The sequence below is a fragment of the Heptranchias perlo genome, chromosome 3, assembly GCF_035084215.1.
Source record: "Heptranchias perlo isolate sHepPer1 chromosome 3, sHepPer1.hap1, whole genome shotgun sequence".
NCBI lineage: Eukaryota > Metazoa > Chordata > Chondrichthyes > Hexanchiformes > Hexanchidae > Heptranchias > Heptranchias perlo.
The window spans coordinates 43505479-43525041 of NC_090327.1; the positions used below are offsets into that span (position 1 = coordinate 43505479).

The 19563-nt window shown below is 42.2% G+C and overlaps 2 long non-coding RNA genes across 2 annotated transcripts in view; one reads left to right on the forward strand and one right to left on the reverse strand.

Moving 5' to 3' along the window:
* Nucleotides 1-10792, reverse strand: part of LOC137313104 (uncharacterized) — a 52161-nt gene extending 41369 nt beyond the window's left edge. Inside the window, exons 1-2 of the long non-coding RNA XR_010960987.1 lie at nt 10627-10792; nt 9433-9493 (exon numbers count right to left, since the gene is read on the reverse strand). This is a non-coding gene — a long non-coding RNA (uncharacterized lncRNA). The remainder of the gene's footprint in view (nt 1-9432; nt 9494-10626) is intronic.
* The window catches only part of LOC137313096 (uncharacterized), a 113810-nt gene continuing 104821 nt past the window's right edge, over nt 10575-19563 (forward strand). Inside the window, exon 1 of the long non-coding RNA XR_010960985.1 lies at nt 10575-10859. This is a non-coding gene — a long non-coding RNA (uncharacterized lncRNA). The remainder of the gene's footprint in view (nt 10860-19563) is intronic.

Genomic DNA, 19563 nt, shown 5'->3' on the forward strand with positions numbered 1-19563 from the left:
CCCTGGCAGTTCTCATGATTTCTTCATCCTGCAGCATTCAACAATGCCAGCATTAGTTGAAGGACCAAGGGGGCTCCAGGGATAACTGTTGGAATCCCATGATATGATGTGCAGCTGTGAATCATGACACACTGCATTACCCAAGGACAAAACTTGAGGAGAGATACAATGTGACCCACAATTCCACAGAGTCATAATGGAACACACCTTTGGTAATCTCTAGCAGCATGTCTATTTCTTGGACAATACAAGGGGAATACAGCCAGGCCAAAGTTTCATAGATTATAGTAGCCTGCTGTGCTGTGCACAATTTTTCCTTTCAAAAGGGTTGACCATTGAGCAGTCAGGAGAAGAAGTATAGCAATAAGCAGAAGAAGACAATACAGCTGCCCATGAGAGAGGAATTAGTTGCACAATGAAAGGGCAGAACGAAAAGTGTAGGGATACAAAAGATTTTTGTGGACTGGAAGGTCTGATGAGTTTATCTCGTGCTTAAATCCCTTCATGAATTTGGCCCTCCCTATCTCTGTCATCTTTTCCAGCCCTACAACACTCTGAGAACTTTGTTCCTCCAAATCTGGTCTCTTATGCATCCCCTACCATTGGTGGCCATACCTTTTGCCGTCTAGGCCCTATGCTCTGGAATTCCCTTCCCAAAACTCTCCACCTTGCCACTTCCCTTTGCTCCTTTAAGACACTCCTTAGAATTCACTTAATTGACTAAGCTTTTAGCCACCCCTCCTAATATCTCCATTTTTGACCCAATGCCAACTTTTGTCCGATTAAGCTTCTGTGAAGCCTTGGGATGTTTTAAAAGCGCTATATAAATGTTGTTGTTGAGTGGTGTTCCAGAGATATCTGTATTGGGATAGCTGTTATTTACTATATACATAAATTATCTGGACTTAGAAAATGAGAGAACAATATCTAAATTTACAGATGATTCCGACTGGATGAATGGCAAATTCTGACAACTGTAGAAGGATTTAGACAGGATAACAGGATAGGCAATAAATGGGAGAAATGCTGTTAATGTAGAAAAAAATTAAGTAGTAAACTTTGGAAGTAAGAAAAGGGAAAAGAAAGGTACCTTAAGTGATAAGATTTAAATTGGAGTGGAGGAGCAGAAGAACCTTGGTGTACAGATAAGCAGGTCATTAAAGATGGCAGCTAAGTCAATAAGGCCAAATAAAGACAAACAGATCTTGTACTGCAAGGCATAGGATACAAAAACATGGAATTTGTACATGATCTTAATAAGATCCACGGTTGGAGAATTAGGAGGGAAATTTTATGAGTCTCTGCTTCTGGCAGGGAGCATTTACTCACCAGAAATGCATATTAGAAATTCAGCCATGGACTGTCCACAATGGTTAGAAAATCATGAGCAGTGTGCACCTCAATCTCTGAAAAGTGGCCCCATTGGGAGAGGTTTCCTGCCAAAAGCTTAGACTCATAATAAAAGTACTCCCATTGTGTACAGTTTTGGGCACTCTATTATAGGAAAGATATAAAAGCAATGGAAAAGCTGAAGCATAGATTCACTATGCTGTTACCAAGGATGAGAGGTTACAGTTACGAAGATACACTTGAAAAGGCATTTTGCACTGGAACTGAGAAGATTAAGGGCTTGATCTGATAGAGTTCTTCAAGGTTATAAGGTAAATAGTGATGAATTCTTTCTACTGGCCAGTGAGATAGTAATGAGAGTTTTAAGATAATCAAAAGAAATAATTAAAGGGGAGGATGGTTAGTAGGTGGAATTCAGCCTAAAGCCATTGCTGAAGCAGAGTGCATAAATTCTTTTAAAAGGGAATGAAACAGTTGATTGAAAAGTGGAATATTAAAGGGTATAGGGAGCAAGTAGAAGATTGGGACTGGCCTATCACTGTGCTGTAACAGTCTATGATTGCCTGCTCTAGTAAAATAATTAGCCTGGATTTTCTAATCAACCTTATTTTAATATCGGCAGTAAGAGTTACCACTGTCATAAAAATGACAAAGGTCAGAGAATCTAGGTTAGTGCTTTCCTGTAACTCCCATCTTTTGGTTTCATTGCCTGGCTGTTAAAGTTTATGGTATTCTTCATGTCTTTCTGATACATAACAAAGTAAATGTTCCTTGCTTGATATACAGTTGAGCTGAGTATAATAAAGAAAAAGGTTGTCACATTTTGAGGTTCTGAAACTAGATCTGTCAGTCACATTTAGTAAATTTTAGATCATATCATTTATTCTTTGTACTTGTTAATCACACATGGCATTGCACAGAGAGTCCAAACCAAGTATAAGATTTAGGCCCAGCAGGTTTGGAGGGTGGGGGGATAATTGGACCAATAAAGGGGATGGGGAAAGGGGAGCAGTGGAGGAGGAAGGATTAGGGAGGGGAGGAGGGATGGAGGGAGAGGGTAGGGGAAATGAGCAAAGAGGGGGAGAGGCAGAGTGGAGCAGTATGAGGAAGGTAGATGGGGGAAGGCGTATGGGGAGGGGGTGGGGAAAGAGGAGAAGGGAAAAAGGAGGGGAACAAGAGGAAGAGGGGGTATGGGGGAGGGGATGTAGACAGGGAGAACTAAGTCAGGGAAACTACCTCAGGTTGGAGGGTAGGAGGAGGAGGTCCCTCTCTACCAGTCCCGGAAATTTATCTTAGCAGGGGGTGAGTGGTATGAATGTGCGATATGAAGCCTGTAGAAACAAGTTAATTTGCTGGCTGCACGTCATACTCTGCCCAAACACAGTGGTCTTCCCAACCTCTTCCGTGCGGTCAGATTTTCCTCTCAGTGGGGCAGTGAGGAATTGTGGCAGGACAGTCTTGCACTCCACAGTCTCAGATATTCCTTTCACTGTGGAGGGGGAGGGGTGGGGTGGGATGGTCAGAGCAGGGCCTTGCTGCTGGAGGGTTGGATTTAGTCTATGGCCGACATCGCTGTTCAGGAAGAGAATGTAGGTCTTCCATTGGTGCTCAGTGGTGAGGTGGAGACACGGAGAGGTGAGAACTGGAGTCAAGGGCTGATAAGCCCTAAGGATTCATCCATGGCCCCCTCCTCTTCTTCATTTACATGCTGCTGTTCTGTGAATTCATCCATTGACATCGGGTCATCTTCCACAAGTGTGCCTCTCCACCACTTCCCTTGATCCCATGACATTCTTCATGCTATCAGACATCCTATGTTGCTTTAAGTCACATATGAACCATCATTTCCTATAATTGAACATCAGGAAGAACGGAAATTTCATTTTTTTGCCCTTGCCAAAATCTCTGCATCCTTGCCAATCACTCCATTTTTCTTTCCCTGACTGTATTGTGAGACACTTAGGCATTCTGTTCAACCCAGGACTAAACTTCAAACCCCATATCCTATCCAACAACATGGCAGATTTCTTTCATTCTGCATTCTGCATTCTGCAAATGAGATTATCTGTGAATTACGGCAGGGTCAGCATTGCAGGGGATCAGCAGGCGGACATACTGATGCATCCCTGAGGCAACTGTGCAGTTTTGGGCCCAATTTACCTAACATGATGAAACTTTTTCTCAACCTTTTAAATATATTGCAGTTCTCACGTGAAATATTTGAACATTCAAGTGTATCCTTCTGAACTATTACATTAGATTCATAAAACATGGATTAATGAATGCATAATATATGTCCAAATAGCAATATTGTGCATAGGAGCATTTCCTTTATACAATTGATTGAATGATTGAAAAGATAAGCATATCTGTTGTGTCCAAAATCTAAGGCCACAGTTATATTGCACTGGTGGTCTAAGATTAGTAGGCATAGGAATTTAAGTGGCAAGCTGCAAGTCCTGAGTCATACTGTTGGTTATGCACATTTTGCCTGTCAGGAGAATGCTTACAGACATGCACAGATTTCTGTTGCCCTAGCAGAAACTTTTAAAGTTAAGAAAACAGGTAACAGTGTACGCTTTCTTCTAACATCCGAAAGGTTCGTTACCAAGTTTATAAAGTATCCAGGGGATTCAATTGGCCACCTGAGCACTTTCTAAACTTGGCTTCACATCGGACTCATTATACTCATTGCAAAGTGAATTCACTTTGAGACAGATTCCTGGAGATGATCTCACATCTCCTGGCTTTAGAGCAGTCAGGAGTTTGATTGGAACCTAACTCGGGAGTTATACTGTCAGATTTACATCAACACACTCCTGAATCTATTTTGCATCACTGTTAAATTTGCTGTATAACTGTAGCTTTGGAATAACATGATGATGTTATTAACTTTATAAAAAATACTTTTTAGGTACAGATAAAAGGATATGGTGATTATAGCATCCCACAGTATATTGCAAATCCGAAATAACCTAAAACCTAAAGTAGCAGAACAATGAAGGAAAACCTTAAGAAAAATGTTTTCTGGTTTATTTCTTGTTCAGTCTAATGAAGGGTCCATCTCAAAACATGAATCTATTTTTCTTTTTCAGATGCTGACTTACCTGTTCTGTATTTCCAGCATTTTGTTTTTCTTTTTACTTTAATTTTATACACCACTGGTTATAATTCAGTTATCTACTATTGGGACTTTAAACACCTGAAAGCAAAGCTTATCTTACCCTTGATCTACTGATTATAGTGCAGATCTTATTCGTTCCAGATGATTATTTTCTTCACAAGGAAATTATAGTCAGCTAACTGAATTACATGGAATCTATGACCTACAGAGGTACTTTATAGGTCAAATGTTACACATAATATATAGCACAAATAAATTCCTCATACAGCAATCCAAAATCCATCCTGAAGTAATCATTTGATAGTAACAGCGTGAAGTATTCTGGGGGGGTCATACACCAGTGTAAGTGAATTCACACAGAACTAGTAAGGTATTAGCAATGAAATAGTCTACATGTAATGGAATTAATGTATTACAATACCAATTTTTTTGAAAATCACTGCACAACTAAAATTGATAGCCGTCTAGATGATACAAATAGTTATTTGCATTTGCATTTTCACATTCCATGAATAATCAAATCCATATGGAACCATTTTTTTTAGAAGGGCTGCATTTATGTTGCTTTAACCTTGTATAAAGGTCACAGTCACATCTCCGTTAGATCCAGAGTTTGACTCCAGCAATTTGCAACCTTTCTGAAACAGCTGTGTGGGCCCGTTGCTAGGCAATGAGACACTTACTTCTGTATCTACTGATTAAACAGAATAGTGTAAATGTTCCCCGTAGAAACCAATAAATGTAGGCACTAATGTTTTTCATGTTCAGCAATAGAAACAAAAAAGTCAATTAACAATTCATTGAGATATAAAGGGGGAAGGGGGAAGCAAAGAAATAAAAGACTAAATTGTTTGGTTTAGTTTGGTTTAACCCTTTTACTGCCGATGCTCGCAGCCATTATGGGTGACATAATTATTTCTTAGGTTAAATGAATGCTCGTTCCTGTTTTTCCTTGAATACCTTCTCTAATCCAGCGTTGTTGAACCAGTAAAAGCAAAAGCAATAGATGACTCCGCTAATTATTACATATACATAGGTTCAGGCTCTTTAGTGTAAATTTTATAATTATATTGAAATAGAAACTGAAAACACATAGCATCGTAAATGATAAAAAGACAGCATTATGTTTCAGATAGAGACACTTTGTCAGAATATTGAATGTATAAACCCTTCTTCAGGTTTTTATTTAGGTCTATACCCAAAACCTTAACCTCTTTTTAGATAATGATAGACCTGCTATGTGTTTCCAACATTTTCTGTTTTTATTTCAGATATATATAGTTTCAGAGAATAAAAGCTGATAAATAATATCATTACTGGGTCTGCTTATTCCAGGAAAATTATTAATGCCCTTTTGATAACATTGCAAGACATTATTACCCTTCTGTGATCATCAGCACAAAAAGGAATTAAAACACAAGAACAAAGCAGCATAAATCACAAACAATAGTAAATTCTAAGGAGCTAAAGTCTGTAGTGAAATATAAAAATCTTTGTACAGCCCTTATAATTCGATCCTGGATACGTGGGTCTAATTTTAACCTAGTCCACTTGGCGGGAAGCTGACAGGTTTGGATCGGTCGCCCCCACACACCCGTCGCCCCCACACACCCCCCACCCCCACGACGGGCAGGAAAGGGTCGGGCGAGGGGCTAAAATCCTAAAAATTGAGATCCTGCCTTCAAGCCACCGGGTTCCCGGTTGCCGTAATATTTACGGCGGCGATTCAGGCCCTGGACGAGGCTCCCGCTAATTGTGGTTTTTCAAAATTATGAATGATTTTAAGAGGGCAAATAATAAAAGATTGTTTTCACTGTTGATGAATTTGTAACAAATGGGTATAGATTCAGAATTATCACTTGAAGAATAAAGACTGAAGTTAGAAGATTGTTATTACAATATGAATTACTTTCCCACAAGTGGCTATTGAGCAGGCTATAACATTATTCAAAAGAGAATTGAATAAATATTTGAAAAGGAAGAATATAAAAGGATTACAGGGAATGGGCAGGGAAATTGGATTAGAGTAGATAGCTCCAGTTGAAGAGCTAGCAGAGGCACAGGATCAAATGGTACTGTAAAATCTATGATTCCCTTCCAGACTAAATGGTTTATCATTCTCAGATTAATCTTTCACTGCTTGTCACGATTCAAGATTTTTGATAAGCTAGGCGTGTTTTAAAGCAAAGTGAGTTTGCAGTTTTTAAAAAAAGTACAGGCTGCAGGCATTGAAGATGCATATTAAAGCCAGATGAGTCAGTGTGTGAAATGTTGCAGCTCACAGTCTATTTCAATGAGAGCTAATTGTCTTGTCCCAAGCTAGGATGTCCCTTACTCATTTTGAGAATAGAAGTTGATGATTTCTTTAAATCTACACCCCACGGATAGGGTGTGAGGAAGCTGGTTTCACTGACCGGCCTACTGGTGAATCACTGCTATACCCAAGAGTAAACCTCAAGTAGACCCAAAACTTGGAACACTCCTTTTTTGAATATCAGGGTAATATTCATAATGCGACCTCTATTATGTGGATCAACTTAGAATCGTTGAATCTTGCAATAAAGAGACAAGTCGTTCTATCCATCAAGTGTAGACGCAGAATTATCAAGCCCTGCCTCTAGCCAAGCTGTACCAGTACTTCCATGTCCCCTTTTGCCATCCTCCCTCTTCTGGGCCAGGCCCACAGACTTGTGCTCCAGAACTAGCCGCGCCTCTAGCCAAGCTGTTCAAGTACAGCTGCAACACTGGCATCCACCCGACAATGTGGAAAATTGCCCAGGTATGTCCTGTCCACAAAAAGCAGGACAAATCCAATCCGGCCAATTACCGCCCCATCAGTCTACTCTCAATCAACAGCAAAGTGATGGAAGGTGTCTTCGACAGTGCTATCAAGCGGCACTTACTCACCAATAACCTGCTCACCGATGCTCAGTTTGGGTTCCGCCAGGACCACTCGGCTCCAGACCTCATTACAGCCTTGGTCCAAACATGGACAAAAGAGCTGAATTCCAGAGGTGAGACTGACTGCCCTTTACATCAAGGCAGCATTTGACTGAGTGTGGCACCAAGGAGCCCTCTTAAAATTGAAGTCAATAGGAATCAGGGGGAAAACTCTCCAGTGGCTGGAGTCATACCTAGCACAAAGGAAGATGGTAGTGGTTGTTGGAGGCCAATCATCTCAGCCCCAGGACATTGCTGCAGGAGTTCCTCAGGGCAGTGTCCTAGGCCCAACCATCTTCAGCTGCTTCATCAATGACCTTCCCTCCATCATAAGGTCAGAAATGGGGATGTTCGCTGATGATTGCACAGTGTTCAGTTCCATTCGCAACCCCTCAGATAACGAAGCAGTCCATGCCTACATGCAGCAAGACCTGGACAACATCCAGGCTTGGGCTGATAAGTAACATTCGCACCAGACAAGTTCCAGGCAATGACCATCTCCAACAAGAGAGGGTCTAACCGCCTCCCCTTGACATTCAACAGCATTACCATCGCCGAATCCCCCACCATCAACATCCTGGGGGACACTATTGACCAGAAACTTAACTGGACCAGCCATATAAATATTGTGGCTACAAGAGCAGGTCAGAAACTGGGTATTCTGTGATGAGTGACTCACCTCCTGATCCCCAAAGCCTTTCCACCATCTACAAGGCACAAGTCAGGAGTGTGATGGAATACTCTCCACTTGCCTGGATGAGTGCAGCTCCAACAACACTCAAGAAGCTCAACACCATTCAGGTCAAAGCAGCCCGCTTGGTTGGCACCCCATCAACTACCCTAAACAGTCACTCCCTTCATCACCAGCGCACTGTGGCTGCAGTGTGTACCATCTACAGGGTGCACTGCAGCAACTCGCCAAGGCTTCTTCGACAGCACTTCCCAAACCCGCGACCTCTACCACCTGGAATGACAAGGGCAGCAGGCACATGGGAACAACACCACCTGCACGTTCCCCTCCAAGTTACACACCATCCCGACATGGAAATATTTTGCCATTCGTTCATCATCGCCGGGTCAAAATCCTGGAACTCCCTTCCTAACAGCACTGTGGGGGAACCTTCACCACACGGACTGCAGCGGTTCAAGAAGGCGGCTCACCACCACCTTCTCATGTGCAATTAGGGATGGGCAATAAATGCTGGTCTTGCCAGCGACGCCCACATCCCATGAACGAATAAAAAAAAAAGTTTGCATTGGTGTTTTCTTCACAATTCATCTAGTCTGATTCCACCCTCTGGCCTTTAATATTCCTCCTTTACAAGCATCTACTTCATTTCCTTTTAAAAAGGATTTATGGACCAAGATTTAAAAATTTTTTTTTTTTCTGACCTCTTTAATTCTTTTTGTGGTTATCATAAATTGTGTCTTCTGTTGCTGCCTCACTGACTAGGGTAAACAATCTATTACTATTTACCTTATCATAACTCCTCAGCATCTTGAATATTAAGATTTCCACAAAAGCATATGTGAAAATATAATTAAACAGAGAAAATAAACATTTCTATTGAAAAAAACAATATTTAGTTTTGAAAATGTGATTCCTGAATACATTCTCCATATTTGCGTGGTAATGATCAGGGCCGAGAATTTCCTCGGAGCTTTGCTGGAAGTGTGGTGCAAACCCCGATTACGTGCATAGCAGCAGTGCTGTGGGTAGGTCTGGACATTCAGGACAGGAGGAGGAAAAGATGATTGGAGACAATAGGAATGCAGAGGATGCATGGGTGCAGGGTGTGCGAGGCAGTTGGAATGAGTGACAAGAAGTGGGAAGGCATGGATGTTGAAGGCAGGAATAGCAAAAGGTGGTAGGAGAGTATGGGAATGGTTGGAAGGTTTGGGCACTTGAGGAGTGAGGCAGTGGGAAAGAGTAGTGTCTGGCAGGTTGGAATGGGTGGAATGGGCATTCAGGGCAGAAGCCTGAAGCAAAAACAGTTAAAGTAAGGCCAGTCACTTACCACCTCTGATCCCGCTGCATCCTGGTCTTAACCTGCTCTTTTGAGCAGGCGAGCAGGGCACCTGCAGGAAGGAAGCGGGGTCCAGATGATGTCACCAGGACCTGAACTGCAATTTTAGTTGAAAGCCTGATCAGGGGAGCAGTGGCGGCTTCCCCGTCAGGCAAACCTGTCCGGAGTCACATGGTGGACAAGAAGAGGCGCAGAATATAAGTTTTAAAGTTTTATTATAGATTTCCTTATGGGCCAGGAGGGGCAGGATTGCCTCACAATGAAGCCTTGAGCATCCCATGCGCCAGGCTATCCCTCCCAATTACGGTGACACCCCCCCCACTGACTGCCGGGGACCTGTCGTAAGGTGCCCAATCCCGCCCTGTGTCAGATAGTCAATCTGGCTGGGTGTCGGGCGAGACTCTGGAAAGATTTATTCAAATGAGACCCTGCCATTGAGATCGGCTGGGGCTTCACGTCCCCAACCTTGATGGGTTCGTCGCCCGTTACCGGGCTCCTGCGCACCGTTCCCAGCACCCCCCCTCCCCCCACCCCCGTAACAATCATGGCCCATATTACAGTATCACTTCTATCATAATCCATTTAACATAAAAATAAGCATGAGAAACATTTTCAGATTAAGATGCCCCCGTTGTTATGGAATGAACCCTCCGAGACCAAAGAGCACAATAATTAAATAACACAGGAACTTGGAACAAATAGATTGGAAAATTGGTTCGAATTTTTATGATGTTGATGCCATATGGTTCTTTTGAAATCTCTACTGGACAGGCTTTATTGATTCAATGGAAACTTAGGGCTCTCACTTGCTTTGGATATCAACAGCTCTGTCAGTCTGTCTTTATTTTGAAACAAGCTCAAGAATGAATTCTTTCTAAGATGTGTTTTCTCCAGTATGTAGAAGGAGAATTTTTTAGCTAGTACTTCTTTCCTGCACTATATTATCATGCACCAACTGTGGCAGAGGACAAGCAGGTGACTACTAGGTCTCTGCTAATACAACCTTTGAGCCATCTGTAAGAGTGAACTAGTGACCCAGTGATCATTTGCAACCCTCCCATTTCTCAGTGCAGAATGACCTAACCTCTTTGAAATTATTGTTATGTAACCAATTTTAACCACCCAAAACAGGGAGAACAGGGTGCGCGCAGGGGTGAGTTAAAATCCTTGCACCGACCTACTTACCCCATCCTCGCTGGCCTCGTGCCATGCGCCATTTTAACGTTCTGACCAGCCAGCAAGACCCTTGCATCAGGCAGGCTAGGGCCTCATTGAAATTTAAAAGTCAGGATCTGATGACATAATTCAAACCCAACAATATTTTCACTGTGGACAAGCCATATTCGACGTCCGATATCAGCCGCGCCAGGAGCACCGGACGCAAAGAAGCAGCAGGGCTCCAGATCAGGACCGAAAAGGTAAGTAATTTTATTTGAAAAGGTTAAGGAAACCTAGGGCCCTGAGCTTCTCTCCCCTGACGGTGATCGTCTATTCCCACTCACTATTTAACTGACTGCCGGGGATAGTTCCCGCAGGTACTTGGCCGTTACTTCAAGAAGGACCTTGCCTGAATCCCACCAATTGGCTGGTGTCATTGACGTTGGGTTCGGTTTGAGCCTGGCCTGGTACATTTAAATGTGATCCCGGAATTAAAACGGCCTGACGCTCGCCCCACAGTCCCACGGTGGCCCCTTGCCCCCAGTTAAAATTGGTGCTTTAATCTTTGAACCTCCTCTTTGTCTCTGTTAAAAGAATTTGATATTAGTTTCAATAATTAGTTCTGCAATGTAATTGGAAAAAATAGGGTCTATTTTCCATTTAGTAATCAAAACCTAGGAATTTGTCAACAATACATTGAAGTTTACAGAGGGGTAAATTTTTCTTTTCACTGAATAGACTGTAATCTGGCAGAACGGATCGCCTGCTCATTATAGAACCTTTCATTCCATTCAATCCATTCTGCCAGATTGCCACCCATGCAGTGAAGATGAAAATTTACTCAATAGTGTTCCGAAATTGGTCACTAAATTTATCTGATTTGGTTTCCAGTGGACACCTGATTTTAGTGGTTTCTGGATTCATAATATTCATTTCAGAATAAGTCGAAATATTGATATTTATTGGCAAAAGTTGAAAGCCATTGTTGATGGAAAACTATTGGACAAAGCATTTGTTACAGGAAAATGGATTATAATAATGACTTTTTGTATTTATCAAGTTTTACTAGCCCCTTTTATGCATCATGCTCCAATTTCGAGGCCACCATCTCTGTCCTCTTCAGTAGAGCTATGATATGTGCTGCTTCCTGGGCCGACCTTTCCTCTTGCTCCTGTTCACTTGTGCTCTGTGAATCACCTTGTGCAGACCCTCTAACTCAAACCACCCAGGGTGCTAATTTCTCTGCTGGTGCCTGGAAAGGTATGAGTGAGTGACGGTGCAGCTTAGGGAGTGTAGCCCCTTCAGTCTGTTCAGCTGCAGGGCCCAAGCCATCAGAAGGACCTAGAGAAAGGGCAGTTGGATAGGAGTGAGCAGGTAATGACAAAGGCAAGCAGCAGCAGATGAGTGGGAACAACAACTTGCATTTATATAGCGCCTTTAACTGGTGAAAATGTCCCAAGGCGCTTCACAGGAGCGTTATCAAATATAATTTGACACTGAGCCACATAAGGAGATATTAGGATAGGTGACCAAAAGCTTGGTCAAAGAGGTACATTTTTTAAGGAGCGTCTTAAAGGAGGAGAGCAAGGTAGCGAGGCGAAGAAGTTTAGTGAGGTAATTCCAGAGCTTAGGGTCTAGGCAGATGAAGGCACGGCCGCTTGTTGTTGAAGTGATAAAATCAGGGATGCGCAAGAGGCCAGCATTGGAGGAGTGCAGAGATCTCGGAGGGTTTTAGGACTGGAGGACATTTCAGTGATAGGGTGGGGTGAGGCCATGGTGGGATTTGAAAACAAGGATGAGAATTTTAAAATCAATGCGTTGCCGGACCGGGAGCCAATGTAAGTCAGTGAGCACGGAGGTGATGGGTGAACGTGACTTGGTGTGAGTTAGGAAACGGGCAGCAGAGTTTTGGATGAGCTCAAGTTTACGAAGGGTGCAAGGTGGGAGGCCGGCCAAGAGAGCATTGGAATAGTCGAGTCTAGAGGTAATGTAACTCTAAGTTGTCATGCTGAGTGTGAGAGCTAGAGAGTTAAGTGGCAAGAGAAAAGGAAGGGAAATGCCCAAACACCTTGCTGTTCATGGCATCCAGCCTCACCATCTCCAGTGCTGCGTATAGTCCCTCTGACAGTGATGTCGAAGGAACAGTCCTCCATTGGAGTCAAAATTTGTAACGTGGGACCACTTCCTGTTCTTGAGGTCTCCCTCCTGCTGTATGCCAACTTCTCCTGCAAGAAGAGTGTGTGCCCTGTTGAAGGGTTGTGAAGGTTTATGAGGCAGCTTAACATAGTGTGCATGATGATAGGAAGAAGTAGCAGGTGAGGGGTAGAGGGGAAAATCATTGATAGGGCTGTAGCAGGTGTTGAGTATGTGAGTGGAAGCAGAAGGAGGTGTAGTGAAGTGTCCCATTGTGATTAAAGAATAGCCTTGTGAAGCAGAGGAGGGATTGTTAGCGTTAGGGCTAAAACCTGGCATTTTAGGGCTTTGCGGAGAGTAAGAGAGATGTGAAGAGGAGTCTTACCTTGGCAGTCCGGGTGAGATCTGCAGCCAGGTTCTGCTAGCATTGACCTAGCTCGGACAACTCTCTGCATTGCTGCTGGAAGACCTCCTTCCTGTTCCTCACTTGCATCATAAGCACCTTCATTGCTGCATCAGAGAATCTGGGGGGGGGGGGCGGGCGGGGGAGGTCCCTGGATGACATCAAGCTACTTGCTGCTTCAATACCTCACTCTCTACTGACCAGCTTTGAAAAGTGCACTTCCCCTTTAAGGGCTACAGTCTTCCTTTAAGTGGCGGCACGCAGCTGGATTTCTGCCTGCCCAAACAGCAATCTTCCTATAAGGAATGTGATTAGTGCCATCAGGTCACTGCTGGTATTTAAATGGAGGCCTGACAACTAATATCAATTGGGCCTCCAGCCATGTCATCCGGCAAGCGAAGCAGTCGCACCACCCACTGTCTGCCCGACACGTGCGAGAAACAAAAATTTACTCTAATTATTCATTTATGTTGTCTTTTCTTTTCAATCTTGATGGTCCTCTGCATCACAGGCCTTCACTGTAGCTACTCGATGAAGGTCACCAATTGCCTTAACCTTTAAGGCACTGAAGGGCTTTTAGTCCTCCATCGCTCTGCTCTGTTGTTGAATAACCCTTTCACTGTTTTTGTGAACATAAACAAAAAAGACGGCACAGGGTACCTATTCCTCTTAAATTAAGTTATTTATTGTGTCTCCCTCTATAACCTTTTTGATTTAAATTAAGAGAAGATTTTCATGAAAGTGCAAAAATTGATAGACCCCCAATGGGAAGACTAAAGGAGTTAATCTATTTTATTGCTCCATGGTTCAGATAGCAAACTGGAGATTTATTAAGTCCACTGTATGATATGAGCTTGCAGGTAGGGCTGGTGTGATAATGCATATGATTAAATAGCATCATGTGGAAAAACTGCACCATTAGCATTGTTATTGGGGGCAACAGACCCGTAAAATATTCACAATAGCTAGAATTTTAAAAAATTAAAAGTGATTATTAACGCCCAAAAAAACTGGAAAACTTTGCTCTCATCCTCCAAGTGCAAGTTGTATACGGAGTCAACGTTTAAAGCGACAAAATAAATCTGGTTTTATTCTCCGGTTAAAAAGTGTTTAAAATATTATTCCATGTATTCCATTTTATCAATCCATTTTGCCATATGTTCCTTTAAAATGCAAATCTAGTGCTCAGCCCATGTGGTGATTATTCAATTAAAACTGATCGTAGGAATGTACAATTTGAAAATCTGCATGCAGCTCTGTCACAGTACTGACAGAAAGGATGCTTGTAACATATATAATGCTGGTTAATGACCAGCACTGAGATTTATGACATAGGCCTCTTGGGACAGGATACCCAGGTGCAAGAATGCCCTCCTGCCTTGGAAATCAGAGCAACAATCCAGCACTGCTTAATAAATATACTTTAGGAAAGCCGTGTTTGTTTTTTGCTCTTATAAATCCTTTTTATAGGATAGTAGCTGTTCATTTGTCAATCTGCTGTTAATGTTTGTGGAAGTAGTCAGTTCAATGGAGCTGCCTATGAGTGAAAGAGAATCTCTAGGAGTTGGGTAATCACTGGGAAAGTGATGAAAGGGAGTTTCATGTATAATCAAAACCTGACGAGATCAGTGATCACGTTCCAGACATTGACAAATTACCATTAGTCAGACACTGTTTATTTGAATAGTTCAGAAAACATCCCTATTTGGGTTAGCGAATAATTCAGATAACTGGCCTAGGGATTCGATGGAGCCCATTTTTCTTCCCGATCGCCTTCCTTCCCGATCGCCTTCCCTTCCCCCTTAAGCACTTACCTGATGCTGTTGCCAGCGATGCAGCGTCCTGAAATTCCAAACCTCTTTGCCAGCAAGCTGCCTGGTGATGCTCAGCGGGTGACCACAGCTCGCCAGTCTCATTTAAATTAGGCCTGAGGTCCAATATCGGATGCGCCTCAAGCCTACCTGTTCAGGTACAGGGATTATTCCCTGCACTCAGCTCTAGGCCAGAGTATGTTAATTCCAATGTTGTACTGCATTAGATTATATCAATTCAGCACAGAAGCTAGTATAGCTGTGAAATAATTATACTGGCCTGGTATACAAGGCCATCCAGCTGACATGATAAACTGATCAATTCGCATAAGAGGGGTTTGAATATGTGGTTTATAACTGTATCCTTATTTAAAACAGATGTAGAAACCTTTGCTTAAGAGGCAAACAGTACGACATTCATCTATTTAAAATGGGCCTGTGGAGCCATGACAGGCACTGGCAGCTTGCCTAAATAATGTATATGTGGCCCAAGCGCAAATTCGGGCTGGCCTTGTGTCTCTCGATTCAGGCGCTCGCTGATGGTGCACCACTGGTTATGCATCCATAACCAATTTTTACCCCACAGAGTGAAAGTCTTAGACTGTAGGATAACCTCCAGTAGTTTTTTCTGGCTTTCCCTCCCAAGGAACTGATACAGATTTAGCCATAGTATAGCTAAGCAAGATAATATCGCAGTATGTGATTTTTTTAATGTCTCGCTGTAGCATAATAACATCAGTTTACTTGATACTTTAAAGTTGTGTAAAAGTCAGCTTTAAGAGAACATGGTTAAATTCTCCATCAATTCCAACTTCATCCTGTCGCAATAATGTGAGCATATCGTGTTTTGACTCTAACGATGGAACACGTAAACAGTGGGCCTGGGATCGCTAACATCAATCCACTTTTCCACTGTGGCACTAACTTCAAAGTACTCTTACTGTTTCAATGTGACCATTCACTTAGTTGTGTCAATTAACAGAGCACACAGTCTCCTGCAGTTTCATAGCCCTGCCACTTCAGGGGTTTGATAGAACAGCATTCAATTTGTATCAGGCAACGCAATAAAGGTCTGGACAAGAATGATAAATGTCTTTGCCTATGATTCACTAACAACTCAAATTCTTACCCCTCATCTTTCCTTTCAAACAGTAATGCAACTACTGATAGGATGAAGAGTGTAAAATAGTAACAGAAGCCAGTTTGCACTTTAATATACTTTTCTTTGTCTCTATCCCTTCTAGTACGTGGTCAGCGTGATAATTACCTCTGATGGAATGTGACAGATCAACATCACCTGTGACATTTGCTTTTAGGAAGATGATTTCTGTAGCTGCCAGTGCATTGAGCCAAATACCCAAATGTCATCACAAGCGGCTCTCCCTAATGTTGTTGTATTAGAGATGAGGTCTTGGTCTCCATCCAAGAGTTTATAATATTTCCACTACGCATTTTATCACACATCCCCCACTGTCACTGAAATCTTCCTAGCTGGCAGGTTTACTGTAGACCATCATTAATCTTAACTATGCTGCAGCAATAGGGCGACAGATGATTTATCGCACTCGCCTGTTCTGCAGGACCCAGGTGAATAGCACTCAGCTGTACTTACTGCATTGGGTTACATTACCATCATTGACCTGTCTTACAGTGCAACCATTTATGTTTATTTTGTTGGACTTTTTTTTCCAGGCGTTCAATTATACAGTTTATGATCATTTAACAACGTTGTTTATTTTTTTTATCTAAAAGGTGATGATGAGCAAATAGTTTTTATCCTTTCACCAGCAAAACCAAATGGCGAGGGTGGAATCCTAGCAGATTTTGGAGAAATGAGATAAAGTACACAGCTAGCCTTGCTCTCTGAAAAATAAAATACCTTTCTATAGTTTTACAGAAATATAATTATGTTTTTAATATCCAGTGGGGTACATTGATACTAATCCAACAAGTGGATGGGCCCATAACATTTGTATTCTTTATCCAAAGCTTTTTCAGTATTTTCTTAGTTTTTTTGTCCCCTGTCCCCAGTTCTAAGCAGCAGACTGACCAGGAGAGCTTACTGCTTGACTTAGACACAGAACACAGGCAGCACGTAGAAATATAGCTGGACTTTCTGAACCATGAGGAAAAAACTCACTGTAGCATGCTGCAATGCTGAAGGTTATTTGTGATGGGTATCCAATACAAGTATAGAATCTAAGTTGCAATTTTGTTTTTTGCTCCTTCCTATTCAAGAAACTCCCTTTCAAATGATATATTTGGCAATGGCAAGTCAGCTTCATGTTCAAAATCACCATCTCCATGTACTTCGCGTTAGCAATAGGCAATGTTACTGTTGCATTTTTAGGTTTTTATGTGTGATATTTTCCGCAGGTTGAGTGCCACAGTCCACTCTCTCAAGTGAGGCCATAGTCCTACGATTCTTTACCAACTTTTTACCTGCTCAGTGCCTAGCTAAATGTAGCGAGCACAGGAGTCAAACAGAGAACCCATGTCACTGTGCTTGGCTGACTGGATATTTCATGTGCTGCCACAGGATTTTTTTCATCTTTGCCATGCAAAAGAATAAACATTCTGTCAGAGCGCAGCTTAGTATATAAACTACTAGACAGATTAATTGAACAGTAATCAAATAAATGAACGGTAGCAAGAACAAACAATAGATTTACAGTAATTATATACTTAACAAACTTGCTTCTCTGCACTAACATTCAATATAAAACTGAAATCTTGAAACACGGTCCCTGATTAGTTTCACGTGCCAGTTGGGTACCACACAGTCTCTGCCTTGCCCCTATCTCTGATGGCTTCAGACTGACTTGCCTGACAGAAAGTCAGCCTCAGGTATACCATGCTAAATTTTTTGAAGATATAAAAGAACAAAGTCATTGAAAATGTATCTTTCATAACTACATTAAGTGGTTAGCCATTCACAGGATTCAAAATGGTGTTTGCCCACACAAACATAGTTGCTAATCAAACATAAATATCAAAAAGGTCCACAGGATAAGGGTCTTTGAATTGAATGGCTTGACCCCCTAACTTAGATCAAACTATCCTGTTCCACCTAATTGCTGATGTAACAATGCTATTGTCACCTATTTGCAACAGTACAATGGAGGGGGCAATCAACCACAGAATTACTAGTTGTATTTGTATGCCCCATTGATACCCTTATAGACAACCTGTCAAGGTCCTGAGTTATGTATTGAATGGGTTAGCCATTTTCTGTAAATGGACCTAGATTTTTAACCTTGCATGTACCATGGCCAGCAAGACAGATAGCGTAATCCATCATAGTCAAAAAGCTTGATTTTGACATAGCTACTGGGAAATAAGTTCTTACAACAGAAAGTTTAAGGCACTAACCTTTTGTTGATGGCCACAATTCCACCAATGTTTTCCTCGGGGTCACTGCAACATTCCGTGCAGTGTAGCTATGGGACACGAGACCATGTACAATGAATTTCTGATTTAAGTTATGCTTCAGTGGGTAGTTGTCAAGTAGAGACCTGGCATTTATCTGCATGAAGAGAAAATAAGAATAAAACAATGGCCCCAGTATTTACGGGGAGGCGGGGAGAGAGCAGGGGGCGTGTTTGCAGGAAGGAAACTCGGAAAATCCAGGCAGGAATTTAACGGCAGGACCTCATTATCATTCCTTTATTCCATTTCCCTCCCAGCAGCCAACCAGATTGACAGGCTGGCTAGCTGCTGGGCGGGAAAGCCCGCGGTAGAAGGCTGTAACCAGGGACTGTTGGCCTCTCGAGAGCGGGACACAGACATGGCACGCAACCTGCCTCCATAAAAACGGCAATGGGCGTGTACACGGTGGGTTGGGGTCACGCTTTGCAATTTTTAATTTTTAACCTGTCTCCGACCCTCTCCCACCCGTTGGAGGTGGGGGAGGGGGGCGAGTTAATATCGACCACAATATTTCAGTAGTGCTCTTTCACTCTCTGTATGGATGCAAGGTTAACCCTCCCTCCTAATAGCACTAGCTTGCTATTAGGGTAGAAAGAAAAAGAGAGAGAGCAGCATTGAATCCCAGCTGTAGTAACAGCCCATAACAACATATGAAAGCTTGAAAACAGGAAAGGTCAGTCAGCCTTTCACAGTTTATACGTGACTATCTAATTTGTGGTCTCTTTTCCTCCACTCACTACATTAGGTGGTCTACCATTCACAGAATTCAAAATGGTGTTTGCCAATCAAATATAAATTTCTATACTCTTTTCCTAACGCCCATGTGAATCAAACAGAACTATTAACATCTCTATAATCCTCAATGCCCTTTGTCAACAGGGCCTTTATAATATACTGATTGAGAATTAGCTACTTTTTCTGGTAGTGTAACTGGGGGAAATATTCTTTTAATCTCTGATCTTGCATAAGGCTTATAAATTTTTCATTTGCTTTTTCAGTTACAGGATAAAAATGACAATTTGGAAAATCACAGGTATTGTAAAGATTTGTGATCATTTGCTGTGGCTGAAGAGTGTGAGAAAAGCACCCCATTGCTGATTATGAAATCAGCATCACAACTATGCTTTCTTCAAAATACAGTAACAATTTTGATGATATAGTGTTTAGATTGGTACATCATCATATACG